This window comes from Eublepharis macularius, chromosome 3 (assembly GCF_028583425.1).
Source record: "Eublepharis macularius isolate TG4126 chromosome 3, MPM_Emac_v1.0, whole genome shotgun sequence".
Lineage (NCBI taxonomy): Eukaryota > Metazoa > Chordata > Lepidosauria > Squamata > Eublepharidae > Eublepharis > Eublepharis macularius.
In genome coordinates this window covers 136932137-136956106 of record NC_072792.1, presented here as the reverse complement: position 1 = coordinate 136956106, position 23970 = coordinate 136932137, and the positions used below count along the sequence as shown (strand labels likewise).

At 41.4% G+C, this 23970-nt stretch overlaps 1 protein-coding gene and 1 long non-coding RNA gene across 3 annotated transcripts in view; one reads left to right on the top strand and one right to left on the bottom strand.

Moving 5' to 3' along the window:
• Window positions 1–2999: 2999 nt before the first annotated feature.
• Window positions 3000–6584, bottom strand: LOC129326538 (uncharacterized). The gene is made up of 3 exons (XR_008596704.1): window positions 6504–6584; window positions 6344–6393; window positions 3000–3402 (listed from the first exon to the last, which is right to left on the bottom strand). It is a non-coding gene; the product is annotated as an uncharacterized LOC129326538 (long non-coding RNA).
• Window positions 6585–9452: 2868 nt separating this feature from the next.
• The window catches only part of BBX (BBX high mobility group box domain containing), a 205500-nt gene continuing 190982 nt past the window's right edge, over window positions 9453–23970 (top strand). The window contains exons 1-2 of one of the 2 annotated variants that reach the window (XM_054973817.1): window positions 9453–9524; window positions 12142–12214. The gene's annotated coding sequence lies outside the window, so the exon portion shown is untranslated. The remainder of the gene's footprint in view (window positions 9525–12141; window positions 12215–23970) is intronic. The other variant, XM_054973816.1, reaches the window with a different exon arrangement.

Sequence of the window (23970 nt, the reverse complement as noted above, 5' to 3'; positions counted from 1 at the left end):
GGGACAGGCATTGCTGCCTACTCTGCACCTGATGACAGGCATTGCTGCCTACTCTGCACCTGATTCTGGCCTGGACTTCCTGCCGTGGCATGCTCTCTGGAGGGCTGGCTGCCTCATCTGGGCTTTCCTCCACAGCAGCACCCTCTGGTAGTGCACCAGGGTAGGAAATGAGTTGTCTTGAATACGCTTAGCCTTTTATATAGTAGAATGTTACACAAACGGATAGCAGAGGACATAGCTTTCCACTTTTACTGGGTCCTCCTTTCTACCATATGTACACAAAATATAAAAGAGGATAGTGACAAGTGATGTTGTTAAGATTAGGAATGCAGATTAATAATAAATGATCTCGAAATATAAATGTGTAATTGAAAATGAACTTGTTTGACACAAAAAACTTTAAATCAGTTCTACAAATAAATTTTAATTTTTCAGCTAACAGAAGGGAAAAGGTAAGATTGGAATAAAGATTAATTTTGCCCAACAAATGCATTTCATATCTTTCTGTCAAAAGAGAAGAACTTTCTGTGTAGAGTCTATACATAAACCCCTACTAGCGACTACATTCCTATTGTTTAGGAGGACTTTGAATTGGGCTTGCAAAACCGATAACGAATTATTCTGCATTTATCTGACTGATTTAACTGGCTTTCTGTTATTTTTTCATGTCTGTGTAAAATGTGTTTTTAATAGTACTGTGAGTCACTTTGAGTCCTTTCTGGAGAAAAGACCGGCTGCTGCAAACATTTTAAATGAATAAAGAATTGCCAAATGGCTGTTTTCATAAAAACAGCAATGGTCTTACATGTTTATGCCTTTTAATCACAGTTTGTAATCACAGGTAGCCTAACACAACCCCCAAATTAACAGGTTTGGGCTCGTATGGGAGAATTTTCTCATATGGCAGTCCCAGGCTGTGAGGAGCAGTAAGAACTGTGAACGAGAAACAAATTGGTAGCTAATGTAATTGCTGCAGAATAGGAAATATATGAGTGTGCCATTCTACACAGTAATGAACATTAGTGCAAAAAAAAAATTCTTGTTTACACCAATGGATTCTAAACTAGCAATAACTAAACTGGGAAAATGTTTGGGAGTCTTGTGGATAGTGAAATGAAAATAATCCACACACTGGGTAGCAGTGGAAGAAAAAAGGAAATTTCATGCTATGAATTAATTGTAAAGAAACTGAGTTTTTAAAAGTCAATATAGTAATGCTGTGAGGTTTGGGTTTGCTTTTTTCTTTTCTTTTCGGAATACTATGTACATTTTTGTTTGCTGTTTCTCCAAAAAGTTATTGTAGAAAAAGGCAATCAAAATTATCAAGGGCTTGAAGAGCCTTCCATTTAGAAAAGACTATAGGGTTTGAGTTTAGAAAAAGATAGATAAAGGGAAATGTGATAGAGGCCTACAAAATGACAAATGGTATAAAGAAAGTGGATGGGGGGGGGGGTAATCCCCTCTCCTGTAATACGAGAACTCAGTTCATGCCATGAAACTTTTTGCACTAGGTTCAAGAGAGACATAACCAATTATTCAATTATGGAATATAAATGGAAATTTGATACATTTATGAAGGGCAGCATTACTAGCCACAATAACTAAAAAAAACCCCTTCAGGTATCACAGGCAGTTTATTTCTGAATACTAAATGGCAGAGAATAAAGATTGGTGAGGGATGTTGCCTTCATACCCTGCTAGGCTTGCCAACCTGCAGGTGGTAGTTGGACATCTTCTGGAATTACAACTGATCTCCAGGTGATAGAGATCAGTTCCCCTGGAGAAAATGGCAATTTGAAGAGTGGATTGTATGGTGTTATACCCAGCTGAGGTCTCCCCCCCTTCCCCAAACTCTGCCCTCTCCAGGCTCCACCCCCCAAATCTCCAGGAATTTCCCAACCTGGAGCAGGCAACCCTATGCCCCGACTTGTGGGTTTCCTGGAATCATCTAGCTGGAAACAAACTGGATTAGAGTGACCCTCGGTCTGATCCAGCAGTGTCTTGCTTATGCTCATAAAATCTAGTAACTGCCAACAAACTAATGTTTTGAACCAGAACTTCTCTTATAATTCTTCTTTTTTGGCTGACATAATTCAAATCTGTTTTATTTAAAATATAAAATTTTACAATTTCTCTAATGTGTTGAGAATTTTGTTAATTATCTTCATTTCATTAATACTGGATTGCAATGTGGCAGTAGTGTAGCCTAGTGGCAAGACACCTGTTTTGAATAAAAGAAATTCCATTTTCAGTCCCTGACATCTGCAGTTGAAGTAATCTCACATAACAGGAATAGCAAATAATTTCCCTGAAACCTTTGAGAACCATGGCTAGTCAAGGTTGACATGGCTGGGCTAAATGGATCATTGGTCTGCTCAGTATAAGGCAGCTCATTATATGCTAAAATTATGACATTAAGATGTGCAGATGTGCTTTCTGGATTCTAGGGAAATGGTTGAAGTTAATGTTTCAAAAATTACTTGGCAGAGCCACCAGTCCCTACGGAGATAGCTTTCATTCATTTTCTCACTATCGTAAATGAAGCTTTTCCTAAAATGGACAAATATACTGTCACAGGGTATGGAAAACAGCAGGTCCAGTCCTATTAAGAACCCCTGATCCTGCTCATCTCTATCTAACCAGAGGCTACCTAACTTTATTAATATTTATCTGTCACATTATCCCATTAATCTTTAAAGGAGTTCAGTGGCACACATGGCTCACCCCTCTTTATCCTCACAATAACCCTGTGAAGTAGGTTTGGCTGAGAGAAAGTGGCATGTCAAAGGACACCTAGTGAGGCTTCGTGGCTGAGAAGGTATTTGAATCAAAGTGTCTTGGATGCTAACCACTATAATATCCATACTCCTGTTTCAAAGTATTGTCCTACAAGAATCATAGAAGAATATTTGGAGTTTCATTATAAAAATATCACTTTATAGGCCTTTAGCAAAGTTTTGAAATAAATCAAAGGTTTGCATTGTTCAAAATTTATTTGGGAATGAAAATAAATAAATAAATAAATAAAACTCAGATTCACATTTTTCAGATCACCCAATCCCTGCAGGTATCTGAGAGTTTAAAATCCCTTTTACTGTTTCCAAGATCTAGCTTGATCCATGACTGTTCGTTAGAAACAAAGGAATCAAGAAACACTACAATAACAAGATAAAATAACAGCATGCATTTTAAACATGGTACTGATTACTACAGCCAAGATTTTCAAATGGGATTAAAAATTTGGGGCTCTCTCCCATTTCAAAGGGTCCAACATGACGATCTTCACAGGCTTAATTTTCAGATTGCAGGTGCTCAATTCTGTTAATCCACTGCCTTCATCTTGTCTCTGTTGCTTGTATATTTGTGATGTTGACTTGCATTTCTCCCTGCTCTGCAATAAATCTAGGTAAAGAGGTAATAAGAACAAAAATAAGAAGCAGAGAGCCAGCAGAAGGAACAGTGCCACGCCTGATTTAATCATATTAAAGGTGCTAAGCTGGCAGGCTCCGGACAATACTGAGAGAGAAAAGCCCCAAATGCCATTCAAATCATTAATCAAGGGCCCCAAATATCATCAACAGTCTTCTTGCCTCATCAGATTCAAGAGTTATGCAAATATGAGGTCCAACTACATCCATTCCAGTGTTGTGTAGTACCAGAGTGATGTAAAGGCTAAAGTGTTGGGCAGGGATGTGGGAAACCCAGGTTTGAACCCCCACTCTGCCATGGAAGCTCAGTGGATGACTATGGGCGTCACAAAGTCTCAGCCTAACCTACCTCACAGGGTTGTTGTGAAGATAAAATAGATGATAGGATAATGATATAAGCTGTCTTGCGGCACCATTGGGGAGAAAGATGGGATATAAATGAAGTAAAAAATAATAAAAAAAAATGTTTATTTTCTAAAGTTATCCTAATTTTATCCTCCTTGAATTCATGAGCCATTCCCTTGCGTGCACAGATTTCTCTCCAACTCCTGCCTTTCCATTCCCAAGCCACCACCTTTTTGCCTATAACTGAGGACAAAATCTTTCTACAAAGTATGCTTTTTGTATGCTTCAAGTTCACATGTATTTTTTTTTAGCTGCAGAGCTCCAGAGCACATTCCTCCTTTCTTTCCTGCTGCCTGCATCCCTGTATCGATGTTGGACAGTGTTCAGGATCATTAGCATTGCCTGTCCATCTGCTCCTCACTTCTCCTTTTGCTCCTTACTTCTTGTCTACCTTGCCTGAGTAGAGTAACTTGCTCTATAGCAGGTACTGGATATTATTTTAACACATAGATTTCCTAATGACCCAGTTTTTTGAATGATTCTCTTTTAAAAACTCCATTTTGATCTCATCCTATCTGGGTCTTAGCATTCCTTCCAAACTTATATCGGTACTTCCATATTTAGCCACAGATCTCACTGGTTTGTGCTTCCTTGTCTAGGATTGGGGGTTTCTTTTGTTTTCAGCTCCCCAGGTAAGAAATGTGTGGTACAAAGAAGAAGGTTTCTTCTTTACACTAGAATATTTCAAGGATGGTGGTGGTGGTGGTGGAACCAATAGAAAAATGGATTATATTGACATAGGATCATGTCTATGGTACGCTTGAATTCTGAAGAAAGCACAGACAAATGCCGACAATGCAGTGGGAGAATGAAAATGTATTGAAGGAATACTAAAAAAACTCCTAGATTTGTCATAGATTTGTCAGGCAATCTGAAACATGTTATAAAAGGAACATAAATAAAATCATATAAAAACAACTGAAATGCAAGATATTAAAATACATTAGAAGAAACTTGAGTGAATGAGCTTTGCTAGGGTATATATGTTTTGTTGTCTGCAATATGGTATTTATAGTCATTGGGAATTTTCAACAGTTAACATTCTCACTGATGCTCATTCATTCAGGATCCTTCTAATGTGTTTTTAATATCTTGTATTTTGATTGTTTTCAATGCACCATCAGCATTTGTCTTTGAATTATTTCATCTTGGTGACTGATACAGCACAGCCCTCTTATTTTGTTGTTCATTAAAATTGTATTCTGACCACAACTATGCTAATAGTTCTTTTAATTTTTCTGAAATCCAAAATCAATTATTAACATTATCAAATTATTTTAAAGCCCCCTACAGTGTCTGATAGGAGTGATGCCACACTGATGGTATGGTTAAATATTACTTCTCAGACATAATACATATATTTATAATATATATGCTATTATTGCAAATTCTTGGAACAATATGAGTGTCCTAAAAATAATGAGGCAATCAATTGTATTTTGGCTAACGAAATTAGAAAGGGGCAAGAGAGAAACAAAAAAGGACCATTGTTACACTTTACACAGAAATGATAAAATGTTATTGCAAGACTTGCCTCAAATAAAATAGCTACAAACATTCCATGGAATTCTTAGAACCCTAGGGATATAAAACTCCCAATTTGTTTACTTTACAAAAATTAAAATCACACCTCAGTCCTCAAACACAGTCATGCTTGTCCATTGCCGCAACTGCCCGCCTCCCCACTTTAAAGCAAGTTACAATGCAATCCTAAACAGAATCACAGCCTTTGAAATCAGTTGATATCAATGGATATACAGTCTGCTTATGACTGTACTGATAAAGACAAACAGGTTTATTGGGGCATAACTTTTTGCAAAATAAAGCGTCTTCTGGGGAAGTGCAATTAGGCTTGCTAACTCCAGTTTTGGAAATTCCTGGAGATTTAGGGATAGGGTGTGGGAGTGAGCTCAGCGGGAATGTGATGCCACAGTTTGCCTGCCAAAGCCACTAAATTCTCCACGGGAAATGATCTCTGTAGTTTGGAGATCAGCTGTAATTTTGGGAGAACTCCAGGCCCCACCTGAAGGCCAGCAACTCTAAACTGTACATGTTTATTAGGCTTGTATCCTACCCTCTCCACATGCAGGCTCGGGGCGGCATACAACAAACAATTAAATACAAATACACAAATTTAAAATACACATTGAAACAGGCAGCTTGCCCAGTTCAACATTCTATATGTGAGTCAAAACAATATATCGTTGTTGGTTAAATGCTACATTTAGGAATACCATTTTTTTTAAAAAATTGTTCCTTAAAGAGAGCCATTTAGCAGGTAAAGTTTTCTCCACTATTTATTGGCAAGCCAGATAGAACTTCGCCTGCAAAATTTCCACGTTACATTAAATGCACATTACCATTAGCGTCATACTACTCTCCTCACACAAAGAAATAAAAACAATTCTTGTCCCAAACTGCTTTTAAGTAACACAGCTGTGTTACATAAAATACCCTTGTCCAATACCAGCTTACAAGTCATTGTCAGCTGTAATGGCACCTGGACTTACCTGAAGTCTCTTTCTTCCTCTATCTCTTTGTGGCCCTCATTGTTATGGAGCTATAAGAAAACAAGACAGCAGTTTGAAAACAGAATGTCTGGATGTGTTTACTTTTCCATGGATATGGGCCTAAGATGTTTATATTCCAAAATGGAAAGCGCTTCAATACCTTTAGAAGAACAGAGATAGAAGTTTCTAAAGTTCATCTTCTTCCTTCAGGATACTCCCTCCTTGCCTTCAGGATATACTTGAAAGGATAATGTTAAAAAGAGTATATATAAAAATGTAGGCCAGGATCCAAAACACAATGTCATGTCTAATTGGTTTTTAATCAACAAAAACTTTTCCCTTTGAATAACATCCCCCTGTGCCATATCTGAGACTCCTCTGGAAAATCCTCTTGGTTTCAAACACAGTTTGCCAGATTACATAGAGACCTTCTGATTTAAGAAATGCAATCTATCCCACTCCCCTTGGGCTCACAGAACAAGTTCTACATTTCTTTGGATCTCAACCATAAATTGAACAAGCAGCAAATAAGTGCATACAAATATACATGCCAAGAATGTGGGATCAGTTAGATCCTTTATGATTGTACACTTAGTTGCAAATGTGTGTTTATTGGTGTATAATATATGAAGTGGCCCACAGACTATAAGAGTGAAAAGCCTTTAATGTGGAACTTTTCATTCATGTTAACTGTAACAGTTTCCATCTGCTTTCCTTGCACTCTCGAATTTCTTAGTTTGTCCATTAAAAAAACTGGACACAAAATTCTGTATTCTAGAAAAGTATTCTAAAATAAATGTTACAATTGGATAAAATACACAAAAGCATGCAAATAAATACAAAGCTGTGTAGTTTGCATAATTTATTCCAGTTGCAGAATCAGCACTGTTTGTTGTAGAATCGAGTATTCTTGGCATGGAAAGAATCTCCTCATTTTTTAAAGTATGGAAAAATGGAGTGAATGAACGATAATGAACGAAACATATTTATGAGGGGGGGAAATCTGTGAACTTCAACATTTTGCTATTCCTGTCTTATCTTGGTGCTAGCTAATGTTTGGCTACTGGTTACTTGTTGTTGTTGTTGTTATTGTGTATGTCTCCAGGTTTGTAAAATGATAAAGAGCTGCTTTTACTTTTTCAGTAGTAAAACTATATTTTTGGTTTTTTAAAGGTGCCAGTGAAAGGTGCCATATTGTAGTACCCTTAAAGACAATGGGGCAGTACTTGTGCCTACACTCCATCCTGCTGAATATTTTATCACAGACTTCAGGAAAATGGCTGCCATGATATTCTCTTCAATGAAACTACTAAGTGGAGAGAACCACTTATATTAAAAAGCGGACCCGAGAGAAAAGATGTTGTAGGTATTTTATCTACAGCTGTCCCATTGTTACCTGTAATTATAACACCACAGTTACTGCTGTATTATCTGTGTCAAGTATAAATCACACACACACACAATTATTTCTATGTCTTGTTCAAATGTATATGCATATTAGCCCATGTACTACAATCTGGCAATTTAACAGAACTCCAAAACATATGAAAGAACAGCTCCCTAAGTATGGGCCATATTGTCTCTATTGCATGGTTATAATCAACTGTGGTTATTACAACTGGCCATCCTAGTAAGAATGTGAATAAGGGAGCTTTCATATTAAGATAACATGTGCTGCTTAAGCATATTTTAGTCTGTGCTGTTTTACTAAACCACATGAACCTGTTCTTCCCAGGACCGTTTTGTAGTGGCGTCAGATACCTTTTTGACAGATCAGAGCAAATGGTTATTTTAGCAGAGTGGTGCTTTCATCTCTGTTGATTTGTCCATTCCCTTTTCAGTCAGGCTGGCTTTTCTGTAGCTATTTACCCCATCGCGACTGAACCCCTATAGAGGCATTTCAGCCTTTTGGAACTTTATGCTGGGGATTCTCGGCCTCTCTGTGGGCTCAGCCCAGCGGCAACCACCGAAATCCTGCCCCGTGGCAACTGTTTCCCAGCTGCCAGTGGCAAGTCGTCACACAAAGCCCTGCTTTTCTGAGGGGCACTACACGGCGGCAACCAAATCCCCCACTTCTGTGTCCAGTGGAGTTGGAGTTTATTACCACAGAACCCTCCCATGTCAGCCAATGGACACCAGTTTCCAGCCAGCCAGCCATGCACTTATTTATTTATTTCGGCACTCGTGAAGGGGACTCGCCTTTCTCCTCCCTGGCCTGAGTCCGTCGCCTCCTTCTACCTGCCCGGCCAAGGTGCCTGCAGGTCTGGGAAGAACCGACGAAAAGAGAGCCGAGGGTCTGGGGGCACCCGCGTGTCCGTATGTGTGCGTCCAATATGTGTGTGCGCGAGTGTGACTGAGTGCGTTCCTCCATGGGTGTAACAGGCGAGCTGTGTGGCTGGCCGGCCTGTCCTTCAGCCCGCCAGCCAATGGCAGGCTGCCTTATATAAAAATGAATGTTGTCGGTCTCTCCGGCTTTGCCGTGTACTGTATGTGGAGCGCTGTACAGTGGTGGGCTCTGCTCGGAGCTCCTCTCCTCACTTCCACATAAAAGAAAACATTGACTGGCCACTGCTTGACAACACACACTCACTTACACTCACACTCAGAGGTAAGTGCCTCACCAGCCCCACAGCCTCCCCTCCCGGGGCCAGGCAGCAGCAGGGCTCCTCTCCCAACACTTCCTTTCCGATTATTACTCACTTAAAAGCGCTGGGGCAGCCCCCAAGGACTCCTCCGGCAGCGGCGGTAGCAGCCGCCTCAGCCGGCAGGGTGGACCGAGGAAGGCACAGACCTTTCGACGTCCCTCGCCTCCCGCTGCTGCCACAATTCCCATTCACTTTCCCTCCCCCCTGAAACTTTGGATGGGGGCAAGAGAGAAGGTCAGGGGGACCTCAACCTTGGGGGGAGGACAGGCCGGGGAGCGGAGCGAGTTGGGGGTGGCGGCGGCAAGCGGTGAGTTGCAATGCAATGCAATGCAATGCATGAAGAGGGGGGGGGGGAGCGAAGCACCAACCCGAGGGTAGGCCAGCCAGTGCCAGGCTGCGTTTGAAACAGGCACCTCTCCCCACACAGAGGCAAGAGCCGCGGCAACAACCGGGGACTGAGAACTGGAGGCAGGAAAACAACCGCCCAGCCCCCGCGCGTGTGTCTTGACAGGGGCCGCCAGAAGCGAAACTTCATTGTAAGAGAGTCGGGGTAGAGGCGGGGGGGGGGGGGGCTTAGCGCGTTGATTTATTTGTGTTGCGCGCTTGGGGGTTTGTGTCACGCTACTTGGGCGGGGGGAGGTGGGGTGGGGGCGGGAGGGGGGCTCCCCGAGGGGCTCGGCTTGCTCGGAGTTCGGAATTGGCGTTTTCCGGCAGGGAACCATCCATGTCTCGCCAGGCACTTTCCCTCCTCCCTCCACAAACAACAACACAAAATGTGCAATTATTAGAGAGAGGAGGCGGGGGGGGGGAAGCGGTGATAGTGCAAGCCGGGAGGAAGGAAGAATAAAGGGGGAGGGGGAGGGACGGAGGAGGAGAGAGGCTGTGTCAGGATTTTGCATGAATGTGGGATTATGTTGTGTCAATAAGTTTAAGGTGGAGAGAGAGAGCGAGAGAGCGAGGCCGGTGGGGGGAGAAGAAGGCCTTGGCAGTTTAAAGTCCTGTTTCTGAAGGTAAGTTGTGACAGGGGTGGTCGCGATGACAGAAAACTTGCCGGCCCTTGCCTCCGGAAGGAGGATGCGTGCCTTTCGGGGGGATGGCGGAGCCCCCAGCCAGCAGATGGGTGTTCAACTGTTATTTTCTGCTGCGAGGTCGGGCGGCTGGTGAATTACAGAAATCAGACTCTCCTCCTGCCGCTCTTCCTCCCCCCCCCCCTCGTCCGCCTTCTTCCTCTCTGTGTTTTATATTCGCGAATGTATGAAACTTGCATGGCTGGGAAAGAGAAACGGTTATTTGTCTGCTTGCGAAGGAGGGGGCAGAGAAAAGACTCATTAATCCCGGGATGTGGGAAGCAGGAGCTCCGCTGTAGAAAGATCTCTCTGTAACAATCCGCTGAACGAGGAAGGTAAAATGAAACGATGCGAAAAGAAGCGGAGACAACATGTACGACGGAGAGCGGGGGGTGGAGAGGCAGGCAGAGGCAGGCTATTCCCCCCCCCCCCTTCCTGTTCTTTCGGGGGAAGAAGAAGAGCGGGGCGGGGGGGGGGGTGATAAGAAAGTGCCCGGGTTGCGGCCACTGCTTAGGATCCGCCTGGCTTCTTGCCGAGCCTCTCTCCCTTTCCCGAAGTGCGAGGGCAAATGAGCGACTTCTCGCCGGTGGATCTTGTCGGAAAGTTTGTCGAAAGAGGCGAGTGTGGGGTGGAAGCCCTGCGGGTGGGAGGAAGAGCAGGCTGCCGGGGATGGCCACTTGGCCTGGGGCTTTGAAACCATTGCCTGTCGCCTCTGTGACACGTCCAGGTTCCCGGCTCCGGCCACATACGAGGTGGAAGGGGACGTCCGGGCGCCCAGACACCCCCTCGCTTGCATTCTGCCCTCTCCTTCCCCTCACACGCCAGGGATGGAGCGGCCGCGAGGATTCTGGGCTTCCATGTGGCTCCGGCAGCAGCAGCACCTCCTGCTCCTCCTCCCCAGTGGCAGCAGCAGCAGCAGCAGCCGCGGGATCTTCGCTCGGGCCCAAGGGGAGGAGGAGGGGAGTAGCGGCGGCGGCAGTAGGGAGGTGTTTGCTGCTAGTCAGATTCACCAAATCTAGCTGGGGAGGCAATGGGAGGAGGACGAGTGGGGCAGATCCTGCAGTCTCGCCCTCCGTACAGCCCCCAGGTCCCTCTGCCTGCTTTTTCCTGATCTCGGCTCTTGCACAAGGTGTTGTGCAGACTTCTCCCCCGGCGAGGTTGAGATTTGTACATTATTGCTCCTCTCCTCCCACTGCCCTCCCCCCCCCCCAGGCAAGATGGACTCTCCCCCCCCCCACCCCCAGTGTCTTGTCAGGCTTTAAGATCGACATTTTGCAACTAAGATGCAAACTTGATGGTGACCAGAAGGAAGGGAGAAAAAAAAAGGGAAAGCTCCGGGCTTATCTCCCTAGCTTCTGCTCTCCATGTTTAATAACCTTCGCTTTCACCCCCAGACCCTGGTGGCCCTGCCTACACTTTGCTTCGTGAGGTGGGTGGCTGACCGGGTAGGGGTGGCTTGAAAGCGAATGCGCTTCCTTTCCGGTGTATCGGAAGGACTTGGGTCTATCTAATATTTTCCTGTGTGTGTGTGTACTGAAGGGGGGGGGGGCGGGATTACCAGGAAGGATCGACAAATGCGAATTACCTGAAACTCTGCTACAACCTTGCGATCTTTCTGATGAACCTCTTATTTGCAGTCTGGAGGCTTTATTTTGAGGAGGAGGTTGCTTAAATTTATCCACACAACTGGTTGACCCATTACATATGCACATTGAGGGACTTTCTTCCTGTTTTGATTCCCATTTGCTGTTTGAGTTCAACTTTCTGTGCATTTGCCATCTTGGGTCCTTGTATATGGAGACATGGAGAAGACGGAAAAGCCAGTTATGCTGATGCACTCTCAGGATTTGTTCCACTTGCTGAATCCCAGTTCCTTCATAAACATGGTAGTTCTTTGGTTTGCTGTATAAACATCAGGGTTTTTTCAAGGCACAACTTGGGTTTCATTTTTACAAGAATTTAGTGTTGAATGGATGGGAGGGAGGGTTAAGTTGCAAGTTTGGGATCCCTCCTGCAGTTGTTGGCCAGTTGCAATATTGTAAAATCATGGTGTGCTGACAGTATGTCTTTATTTGATACTTTATAGGTCACTATCACATGACAAAGGGTTGGAGACAGCTTCATTTTCTTCTGCCTGTAATTTCCATTTGCCTTCCTTGGTAAGTATGTAAACCATACAGAAAAAGAGGACATTGTTATTAATAAGATACAGTCTGCTTAGTTCTTTCTTTTCAGATGGAAGATGCTTCTTCAGGTTTTTGCCCCCCTTTCTCCAGAACACAGGTCTCCTTTTGGCACAATCAGCATGTAATATTTGTGTGTGTGTGTGTGGCAGGGATTGCCTGAGGTACAAGTGGGGTTTGTTGTTATATAGGTTGGGTTTAAAATGTACAGATTCAGTTCCGCCATTTGTTTTTAAAAAGTTCATGATTTTATGCAAAACTAAGTTATACTTATCATTTAATGAAAAAGTGATAGCTTCATGAAAGTTCTTAACAGTTTATAAAATAAGTGAAACCCTATCAAAACCTGAAGATACAAAATAATCTATATGTTTTAAAAATAGTAGGTAAATTTCATTAATTGGAAACAAAATCCATCTACTTTAAAATACTCTGTCCTAGTTTCCCTTGAAAATCCCCTTTTTTCTTTTTTCTTTAAATAGTTAATGGAGGTAAATTAAACTGTCAGTATTTTCATAACAATTTTAGTAATGCAAATATTTTGGTGGGATTTTGAATGGGGCATAGAAACTAGGTGGATTGAGGAGATTAGGTTAGGAGGCAGAAATGTAATTTTTGTATTGTATGGTAGGTATAGTGTACTGACACATCAACCACAGATTAGGAGGTCTCTGGTTCAAATCTCACCTTTGTTTCTAAATCATAATGAGAGTTTTAGACAAATCATTCAACCCCACCATCTTATTTTATATGGTGGTTACAAGGACTACAAGAAGGTAATGCATGCAAAGTTTATTGAACTTTTTAAAGCATTGTATAAATAACTATTATTTAATAATAACAGTAAATTGTCTGTTTCATCTTGAGCCTTTGTGACTGTAATATAAACAAATTTTAAAGTAAATTATCAATACATAAATTAAACTTAAATTTGGTGCATAAGGACTGGTAAATTGGGTAGTATGGTTTTGTTTCCTTGTGCAGACTCTTGAAGGAGAAATGAGTTTTGAAAACTTATTATTTTATATTATAGTAAGTGCTGTTGAATTGTCAGGATCTAGATTGTAGTGCTAAAGGAATATACGTATGTGATACATGAAATAAAAAAGCTTATGGGTGGTTAGCAGTGTCTTATAAAGGAAGATTTAAAAAATTGTAGTTGTGGAATCATTTTTGGCTCTGACTAACACTGAAGTGAGGTGTATATGAAATAAAAAGCAAGGAAATGTTTAAATGTCTTATTTAACAGAAAATAAAGATGAATTATAAAAGAAGGCAATGAATTATATCTACCTGAAACTCAAAATAGTTGAAAAATTGTCTAAAATAGGGTTCCCTTCAATGTTGATTCTGATCAGTTTCTTGTATACTTAGTAGAATTTCTTTAAGATTTTTAATACAGTTTTTCCATTTGTTTAATTAATTTAGTTTTAAGTAGGCTTTAATAACAATACTTTTAGATAAATCTCATTATTGGCTCCAACTTTTTACATGCTGTTCCAATTGGATAAAAGGACAGGGATCTATGTAAGCCATTGGGTTCAATACAGAGAAAGTTAGGCATATTAGGTATTGTAATAAAACCTAAAAGATGTGCAGGCTAATCATGTTGTTTATTAGAAAGTAAGATAGTAATCTTAAAGAATAAATTTCATTGGGACTTAAATAGTTCCTCAATCATTTCTGCCCATAGGTTATTTTTATCTGCTTGAAACGCAGATATGATCTACTGTTGCCTAACTGAAGTTGTGTTGCTTCCATTCTAGTTACAGGTCTTCCAGGAATGATGAAACAGTGGGCCTTGTGCATATGAAAGTCATTCTGCTCTTCAGTAATTAACTCTCTTAGTAGTCTTCCTATTGGAACCTCATAGCATTTTATTTCTACCAAGAGAGTTATTTTCTAGCTTGTAACAGCAATGTTTATTGGAGAGAAAGCAGCATGTTATAGTCCGATCTAATCAGATCTCAGAAATTAAGCAGGGTCGGTACTTGGATGGGAGACCACCAAGGAAGACTCTGCAGAGGAAGGAACTGGCAAATCACCCCTGCTTCGGTTGCTATAAGTCAGTTGTGACTTGACTGCACTTTACACACAACAGCAATGTTTGTAAAAAGTCAGCTAGACTAAAAGAGATTAGATAGTTTCAGGTGGGTAGATGTATTGGTCTACAGTCAGAGAACAAGATCTGGGTCCTGTAGCACGTTGAATAAATTAGATGTATTAGCAGGTTAACTAGTTCATTTCAGAAGACTGTAAGTGAGAAGTTAAACATCTTTCATGACAATTAGACGTTGTTAAACTGACTTTTTAATAAGTAATAGCAATTTAGCAAATTTGGAGCTATACTGGCTTATATATTCATAAACTTCTCAAGTTTCAAACCAAGACTTTTACAACCAGGTCAGAAGAACATAAGAATCTGCTGGATCATACCAGTGGTCCATATAGTTCAGCATCCTGCCTTGCTCAGTGGCCAGCCAGCTACTCTGGAGGATCAGTGAAAGGGCATAGGGGCTGAGGCCTTCCCTTGATGTTGCCTCCTAGCATGAGTATTTAGAGGTTTACTCAAGGCTTTTTTCTGGGAAAAGAGGTGGTGGAACTCAGTGGGTTGCCAGCACGGGGGCAACTCTTGGTGGGAGGTGGCGCCCCTGGTACCACATGCGCACACACAAAGCGCACGCATGCTCCCAGGGCCAATGACCCCACTTTGGATCAGCTGGAACAAGGGGGGAATTTTTAAAAGTTTAAATCGCCCTCAGCGAAAATGGTCACAGGGCTGGTGGCTCCGCCCCCTGATCTCCAGACAGAGGGGAGTTTAGATTGCCCTCGAGAGCAGCTGAAAAAAAGCCCTGGGTTTACTACTTCTGAATGTGGAGCATCCATTTAGTCACCATGACTAGTAGCCTCTGTCTTCCATGAAAATTTCTAATCTCCTTTTAGAGCCATCTATGCCTGTAGAAATCACTACATCCTCTGATAGTGAGTTCGACAGTTTAATCACTCATTGAGTAAAGAATTTTTTTTTTTGGTTCATCTTGAATCTACTGCCCATCAACTTCATTGGATGCCCTGAGTTCTAATATTTCGGGAGAGGGAGAAAAAAATTCTCTCTGCCCACTGTCTCTACTGCATGCATAATTTTATAAATCTATAGTAAGATTTTTTTATAAACTGAAAAATCCCAGACTAACTTGTTAGCTAATTTTCAGTTTCTTTCCTTATAATCCCCAGCATAGAGTTTTTTGTTTTCTCAACTGTGGCACACTGGGTTAACATTTTCACTGAGCTATACTATGACCACAGGGTCTCTTTCCTTTCACTATCAGCACGTTTAAACTCCATTAGCATGCACTTAAAGTTGGGATTTTTTTAAAATGTTTGTTACCTTACACTTATCTGAATTTAATTTCATTTGCCACATGGGTGCCCACTCACCCGATTTGTAGAGATTCCCCTGGAGTTCTTCACAGTTGGCCTTGGTTTTCACCATCGTGAATAATTTTGTATCATCTGCAAACTTGGCCACTGCTCTCCCCAGATCCATATCATTTGTGGACAGATTAAATAGCACCAGCCCCAATACCAACCCTTGCTGGAATATTGATTTACCTCCAATGAGAGAACTACCCCGTTTCTTCCTAATCTCTGCTTCCTTTTATTTAACCAATTTTTAATCCTTAATAGGATCTGTCCTCTTATCCCATGACTGCTAAACTTACTCAGGAATCTTTGGTGAGGTACCTTGTCAAAGCCCTTTTGAAAATCCATATTTATAATATTTACCAGGTCACCATTATCTTTTCTCAACTCCAAAAGGTTTGTGAGGCAGGACTTTCCTTTGCAGAAGCCATGCTGATTTTCCCACAGCAAGCTTTGTTCCACTGTGTGCCTTTCTTTGATTACAGTTGCTACTTATTTGCCTGGAACAGATATTAGGCTAATTGGCCTGTAATTTCCTGGTTCCTCTCTGGACCTCTTTTTAAAAATCAGTGTAGCATTTGCTATTCTCCAGTCCTCTGATGCAGGCTGATTTTAGCGACAAGTTGGTTACAAGATCAACAATTTCCCATTTGAGTGTAAATTCCTTCAAGGACCTAGAAATTTATTGGTTTATAATTTCCCTGAAAGAACTTCATCTGTCATCACCTCAATTTGACTCAGTTCTTCCTACAGTGAACACAGATGCAAAGAACTAATTTAGCTTCTCTGCTGTCTCCTCAGTTTCCTTTAGCAATCCTTGCCAGCCCCAGGTTCCTTGCTCTTTGTGCAACTGTGGCAGTTTGTTAGAAGTGATATTGTAACTACTAGTTGAGTGGTTGTTGGGTGTCCAAGCTTGGATCCTAGGGTACTATTCCACTGGTATAGTAGCAGCTTCTACAAATGAATGTCTTTTCTGCCTGTGTAGGTGGGGAGGGAAATTTTTGCCTATTTTCAGTCCCCTTTCTTCCTGCAGAATGCCTGTTTACTTCTTACACTTTCCTTCAAGTTCACTGATCTGCAGAAGTAGTTTCGGGATGCAGAAGATTGTTGGGTGAGGGGAAATGGGAAAGTCACCTTTCTTGAGTATGACTCTGCTTGAGCTACTTAGATTCAAATCATTATAATCCCATCAAGGCTATTTGACCAATTTAAGAAAAGGTCTGACTGTTCAAATAATTTTAAAGCATTACCCTTATCGAGGAAAAAGATCCAGTTTGGTCTTAAAGTCCAATTCATTCAATAGACTTGAAAGGGTGTCACTCTGCTTTGGATTGTACCATTGTCTACAAACTTTTAAATGGTAATGGGTTACTACAACGGTGTTAGCTAACGTTTCTAGAAAGATGAAAAACTATCTTGAATTGTTCTTGGCTTTATCCTTAAAAAATCAGGGTTAGTATATAGTTACAAATAAAAACAAAAAAGTAAAGTTACAATAACAATTTATTAGTTTTTAAAAGCATCCTTGCTAAGTTGGCAGTGAATTCATTCTTGTTTGGAGATATCTGTAGGTTCCATGGTATGCTCATAGGTCTGTTGCAGGGTTCGTGAATATTCAAACTTTACTCTTGTCCTTACTAACAGATTACATTGTATTGAGATTAAAAAGAACATGCCACCTGCACTGTGGCATCCTTGATTTCACAGTCACTTGATTGTTGTTCCAATCTCAGTTCCTCTGGATCATCTAACATCTCAGACCTTTCCCATTGGTCTGAGGAACTCATTGCTTGAGTCAGCACCAATTGGCTGTTGGATTTCATGTCAACCAGCTTACTTTTCTCCTCGTCTACCTAGACCTTGTTTTACTTCCAGAGGCCCTAACCTGAAAATGTAAATGTTTCACATGAGAAAGTTCTGCTGGAGTCATGGTGAATCAATGAAGTAGAATTGGTAGAAATTATTTTGGGAGGAGAGGGAGAATAGCAGTATCATTGCTTTCTAGTTGCCTGAAAATATAGAAGTGCATTATGTTTTGAAATGCAGGACGTGGATAGGGTGACTGCAAGGCTGGTATTCTAGCCCAGCATTATATGTCATGGTATTCTACAAAGGATGGAAAATTGTGCAGGGTCTTGCACTGGTGTATAATATTTAAGCACTGTACATTTGGTCTGTGCAAAGCAAACGAGAGCATGGCAGGGCTAAAACACGCACTAGTTATGTTGCTAAATGCTGTCATATCTGTTGATCTAGGGATCTCAGACTAAAAAGTACAGAGAAAGCATAGCAAAAAAGGAACTACCATACAAACTGCCTTGTACATCCACAGTTCTTTTATTTCAGAGCTCTGCTATTTTGTGTCCATGCATTCCATGGAATCTCTATTCAGAAATCTATGCTTTAAGTCTTTTGGAATAGTGGCCTTTGAGAGTTATCATTCAAGCATTTTTTGCTTATAGGCTAATTCAGTGCATGGCACATATCATCATTCTACCTTCTGGTTGATGCACACTTGGAAATAGTCAACCTGGCAAGAAGCAGTATCCCTGCAGTGCAAGAAATGATTGTCCTTATTTCTGTGGTGGCAAAGTCACATCTTCAACATCCTCACTTTTGCTCTAAGATACCACTGGTATGCAGTGTCACAGGGAATCCCCTAACTTTCTCCAACAGGATATCTCTTTTAAAGTGATCAACATTATAGCATTTTTAAAAGCAATGAAATAGTTTGTGTTCCCTATGGTAGTGTTTTCATTTGATGTTAATTAGTTATGTCATTACTAGAAAGTTCTTTAAGTTTATTAGTGGTATGGCGGCATGAAAATGGAAGGTACTGCCTCTGCTGGTACTCATAATACTGTAAACATTTTAGGCACAGCTCTAAAAACACACAATACAATGTTTTCTACAGGAAATTGTCAGTTTTGCAATAAGCTTCATGCTAATGACAGGAACTGAATTTTTGATGAAGCCTTTATTATTTGTAGAATTGTAGGCAGTGCTTCAGGGCAATCAGACTTTTAAAAAACTCTTTAAACCATTTGCATGGAATCTGCAGCAAATAGGCTTGCCTGGTCCTAGTGAAATTGGTGACAGCACAATTAAGTGATTAACATAAGCCCCAGAGTTACAGGGTTGTAAGTTCGCTCAAATCAGTGGGCTGGGAAGGGTGTATCTCTGCTTAGAAAGGCACTGTAAGGATGCAATTTTGTATGCTGTTACCTGAGAGAAAGTTTCATTGATCTCAGTGGAACTCACTGCTATATAGACATGCATAGAATTAAGACTGTGTGTATCTCAAATCCTCAAATATATTTGGAGTATAGAATTCCATGGAAAACAGGTGTACCTAACTTGCTCTGAATGACAATTTATATATTTATACATATAAGGTATTATCTAATGAAGTATTGGTGTAGATGTGTATATGTTGCATATGAATTGATGTACCCGCACAGGCATATTTGATGTTTTTGGACGATCTCATTCCATATATCCCTGTGTATTAGCTACAGTAATCGAGCAGCCATTTGTTGGCTATCCCACCTCTTCGGATGGCCCACCTGGCATTGACCAGAGCTTGGGCCTTTTCCATTGTGACCCCTGCTCTGTGAAATTGGCTCCCTGAAGATGTTCAGGAGGCACTACAAGCCCTGTCTGTTTGCCAGGGCTTTTGAGGGGGTTTCAAAGACAGGCATCCCCCACATTAAGGGGGAGGGAGAGATTTGAGAGTTGTTACTTTGTTTTGATTTTAACTAAATGTTTAAATTTATTATTATAAGCTGTCTTGAACCATGAGGAACGGTGGGGTACAATGTTTTAATAAATAATTAAACAATATAACTATTGAAGTAAAATATGCTGCAAGTTGAAAAGTTGTTGTGCGGGTGATCTCAGAGCTTATTAAGATTTGAGTTCATGCTGGAGTCATGTTTACTGACCTGCTCAAGGCCTTATGTGCTAAAATTACAAATCAACTTCATTTCCTTATAAATTGGTACTTGTTCCAAAGGGTCACACTGATGGCACCATATAGAAGTTTTCCCCCCCTCTAGGGAAGATTCCTGAAAGATTCCTCTGTGTACTAGGATCACCTTGTAGAGTTGAGGAAGTAACTGCTCTGTGTTTAATCAAAGAATAATTGCTTTAGAACATCCTAGAGTTGACTCTATATTTAAACTAATTTAAGATAGACATTAGAAAATTTGAAAGTGGCTTTATAGACAAAATTGCAAACAGTAGCATTTGCCTCCTTATTTATAGATTGCCATGAACAGAGAATAGAAAATTGCAGTCCTGTGATGTTTGATTAACAGTTAAATAGAATGTTTCTGGTGCCTGTAATACAAAGCAATTGATCAGAGATTTACATAGATCATATCATGCCCATCGCAAGTGGCATAAGAATTCTTTTTAATGATTTTCCCAATATTCCTCAATTGTACATACATAGTGTGTGTGACATATATAGTGTGTGACTGTACTGCATTCTTCATAAATATGTAATTTTTGCTTCTTAAAATATTGCTTAGCTTGAGTTAAACAATGCAAATAAATAAATATAGGAGACTCTCTTTAGAGCATAAAGGTTAAATGTTTTAATTTAAAATAGATTATTTAGCTTTAGTGCTCTGGGGCTATTTTTATAATTGGCGGTCTCTTTTATTTTTAAAAATATTTAAGATGTTTATATTAAATATTAACTATTGGAATTGTTTATTAGGACAATATTAATAATAAAGGTTTATTTTCTCCAGTTTTATCTGGTGTCTTGAATGGTTTTTTTTTAAAGAAGAGAGCGAGAACAAGCATGCCCAAGATTAGTAGTGCAGTTATGCTTCTTGTTTTACAATTAATGGTAAGTATTGTAATCCCTCTGATAGTCAGTTTACTGTCTGCAGAGCAGAAATATGGGGCTATATACCAATGAGTAAAGGGATCCACATACTTGGAGTTTTCTGTTTCCCTAGCTCCAACCCATAGTAGTCAGAGAACGAGGGCTCCCACATGGGGGCACACTTAGGGGGGCCTTGGAGGTTTAGATAAGAATCCCCTTTACCATGGGGGGTTGGTGGATAGGGAATTGAGAATAAACTGTAGATCATGTCTGAGGATATTTGTAGAAATGTATTTCCTTCTGTCTATGTATCTGTTATCCTGATTTTGTGAGATTTGCTGGAGTCAAGCAGAAGCAGTTTTAGAACAGTAATGTCAAGCAACATTCTGAATTGTTGTGTCTCCTGGGTCTATTATATCAAGAACTACTGGTCCCAGGGTTCTTTTTGCATAGGCAGGAGAGAGGATCCCCTGGTTGGAAGGGCAAAGCAAAGCTCTATAAGACAGTGGGAGCAAGTGCTGCTTCTTTCTCTGGTAAGATTTGCAGGCCCAAAATATATGTAAGCTAATTCACTCACAGTCACAACATACATGCTCCATGCTCCCTGGAGATGGCTATAAATACAAATCAGGCAAGAAGAAACATGAGGTAAAAAAAAGAACAAAAAGAAGCTAACGGACACCAGTGTATCCTCCAGGTTTTCAGATCAGGGAGGGCTTTTCTGTACTTAACTAATTTTTCAGTGAAGTGAATATAAAAGTGAGCAAAAGTTGTGCATCTAGCCTGAGGGGTCAGTGTTATTGCACTTAGGGTTGTCAACCTCCAGGTGAGTCCTGGAGATTTCCCACAGTTACAACTGATGTGGACTGTAGAGATCAGTCCCTCTGAAGAAAACGGCTTCTTTGGAGGTTAAACTCTGTGGCATTATATCATGCTGAAGTACCTCCCCTGCCCAAACCCTTTCTTCCCAGGCTCAGCCCCCAGATCTCCAGAAATTTTCCAGTCCAGAGCTAGCAACCCTAAGTGCTCTATATTGCATAAGGAGAATTTCCTAATTTATTGTTTCCTCTTCCCAACTTTGCAGGTCCATAGCCCCCTAAAGCATAATTTTCCTTTACAGCTGAAAAACAGTGCAAAAACATTATAACACATAAGAAATAGGGTACTGCAGAGAGCCCTAGAATAGCTCATAAAATACCTATACAATAACAAGAAACAGTCAGTAAACTGTACCGGTATAGTAGATATGCTGCCAAATTACAGCTGCCAATAGGGTTGCCAGGTCCCCCTGTCCTCTGGCAGGAGGTGGGGGCCCTGGCACCTACCTGCTTTGGTGTCTGGGAAGTGACGTCATTGCTGCTCCTGGAATGCCCCCACGCTCTGGGGGGGGGGGAATGAATCGGGCCCAAATCAGCCTGGAACGAGCTGCTACGGAGTGTGGGAGTGCTTCCACGCTCCGCAGAAGCCCGATTTGGGCCTGAATCTGCTCCGATCGGGCCCGAATCAGCTCATTTTGGGCCTGAATCATCCCAGATCAGGCCCACAGGAGTATGCCCCTGCTGGCAAGGTAAGTGGGGGCAGGAAGTGGAGAGTGGGAGCAGGGGAATGGCAACCCTAGTTGCCAACCTCCTAGAGTTCTAATAGAATTACATCTCATCTCCAGACTAGACATGGGCACGAACAGAATTACGATCAAAAAAACCCATGAACAGCCCGTTTGTCTGTTCACGAACAAGCCGTTTGTGAGGCCTCATTCTAAACGAGCAAGTGGTCGTTACAAGCCTCGTTCGTTGCCTTCATCAGCCATTCGTCAACACAAACAGTCTGGAACCTGCAATTAATTCCCTTGGCAACCGGCGGCAGGGACTGAACTCTGTCTGAACTCCTTCTGGCTTTAACCCTTAAAAGTACTTCCAGCAGAGAGTCCCGTTTTTGCCACTGTGAAGAGAAAATGAGAGCCAAGGGGGAGACCCGTGGATCATGCCTTTCCTGCGGTGCAATCTCTGAAACTTGAGGGGTCTTCAGAGGACAGTGAGGACTATGTCCCTGCAAATTTGGTGGGTATTGGACATTGGGAAGGTCAGTTGGTAACCCCTCAAACTAGCTGCCAGCAGACACTGCTGTATTTGCCAGGACTATGTCCCTGCAAATTTGGTGGGTATTGGACATTGGGATGGTCAGTTGGTAACCCCTCAAAGTAGCTGCTAGCAGACGCTGCTGTTTTTGCCACTGTGAAGAGAAAATGACAGCCAAGGGAGAGACCTGTGGATCATGCCTTTCCCGGGGTGCAGTCTCTCTGAAACTTGGGGGGTCTTCAGAGGATAGTGAGGACTATGTCTCCTGCAAATTTGGTGGGTATTGGACTTTGGGAAGGTCAGTTGGTAACCCCTCAAACTAGCTGCCAGCAGACACTGCTGTATTTGCCAGGACAGAGCCCTTTAAACTGTCAGCTGGCAGGCGGTGGGGGAAATTCCCCCCTGCTGCCTGCCAGCTAATAGTTTAAAGGGCTCTTTAAAGGGCCAGGTAAGTGCGTTTGAGGGGAGGGGGTCTAAGTGTGGGGGGGTTGGGGGTGGTGGTTCTGGCCCCCATGAACAATGCACAACGAACATGTTCGGGAACAGTTCATGTTCGTCCATGTTTGTTGTTCGTGGATGGCAATGAACGACAAACAGGGTGTTCGGGGTTTTTTTTCTGTTCATGCCCATGTCTACTCCAGACTGCAAATGGCATTTCCCCTGGAGAAAATGGCTGCTTTAGAGTGTGGACTCTGTGGCACTGCACCCTGCTGAATTCCCTCCTGAGGCTTCAACCAAGGATTTCCCAACTTGGATTTGGCAACTCTGTGCCCCATAGTTTGCATTTGTTTGCTAGCTCTGTGTTAGAGATAGGCTCTTAGTTTCACAGTCTATTCCACAAGCCTGTAAAATTAGAGGATATGGCTTTAAATTGATTCATTCCTGTCTGTGACAATAGTAATACACAGCTTTAAATATAATTGCTGTAATGCGGGGATGTCTGCTGGCAGCCTCCAGGCTGGATTTGTTCTCCAAAGCAACTTGATGTCACTGCCACCTGATTTTAACACATTTTAATGAAGACAACGTTTGTATTCATAATTTAGTTATAAGTAAAAGTAGGTTGGGTTAGTCACTCTTTGGAGAAAGCCATCTAATTTAACTAGTTCTAATTTAACTAGTATGTGTGTCCTAAAAGTATGTATACAAGAATAATACTCTTATGTTTCTTTTTTTATTATTTATTTTTATTTTTATTTTTTATTTTGATTTCTAACATAGAAAACTACAAAAAACTACAAAAATATAGAGGAAAAAAGGGGACTGGGGAAAAGGGAAGAGCAACATATAAACAGAAAACACGCTACATCTACATGTCTTGTATTCCCTTCATACTGCAATTTTTCTTTAGAGTTAACTTTCTAATATGCTATCAGATTGGTAGATCTTATAAA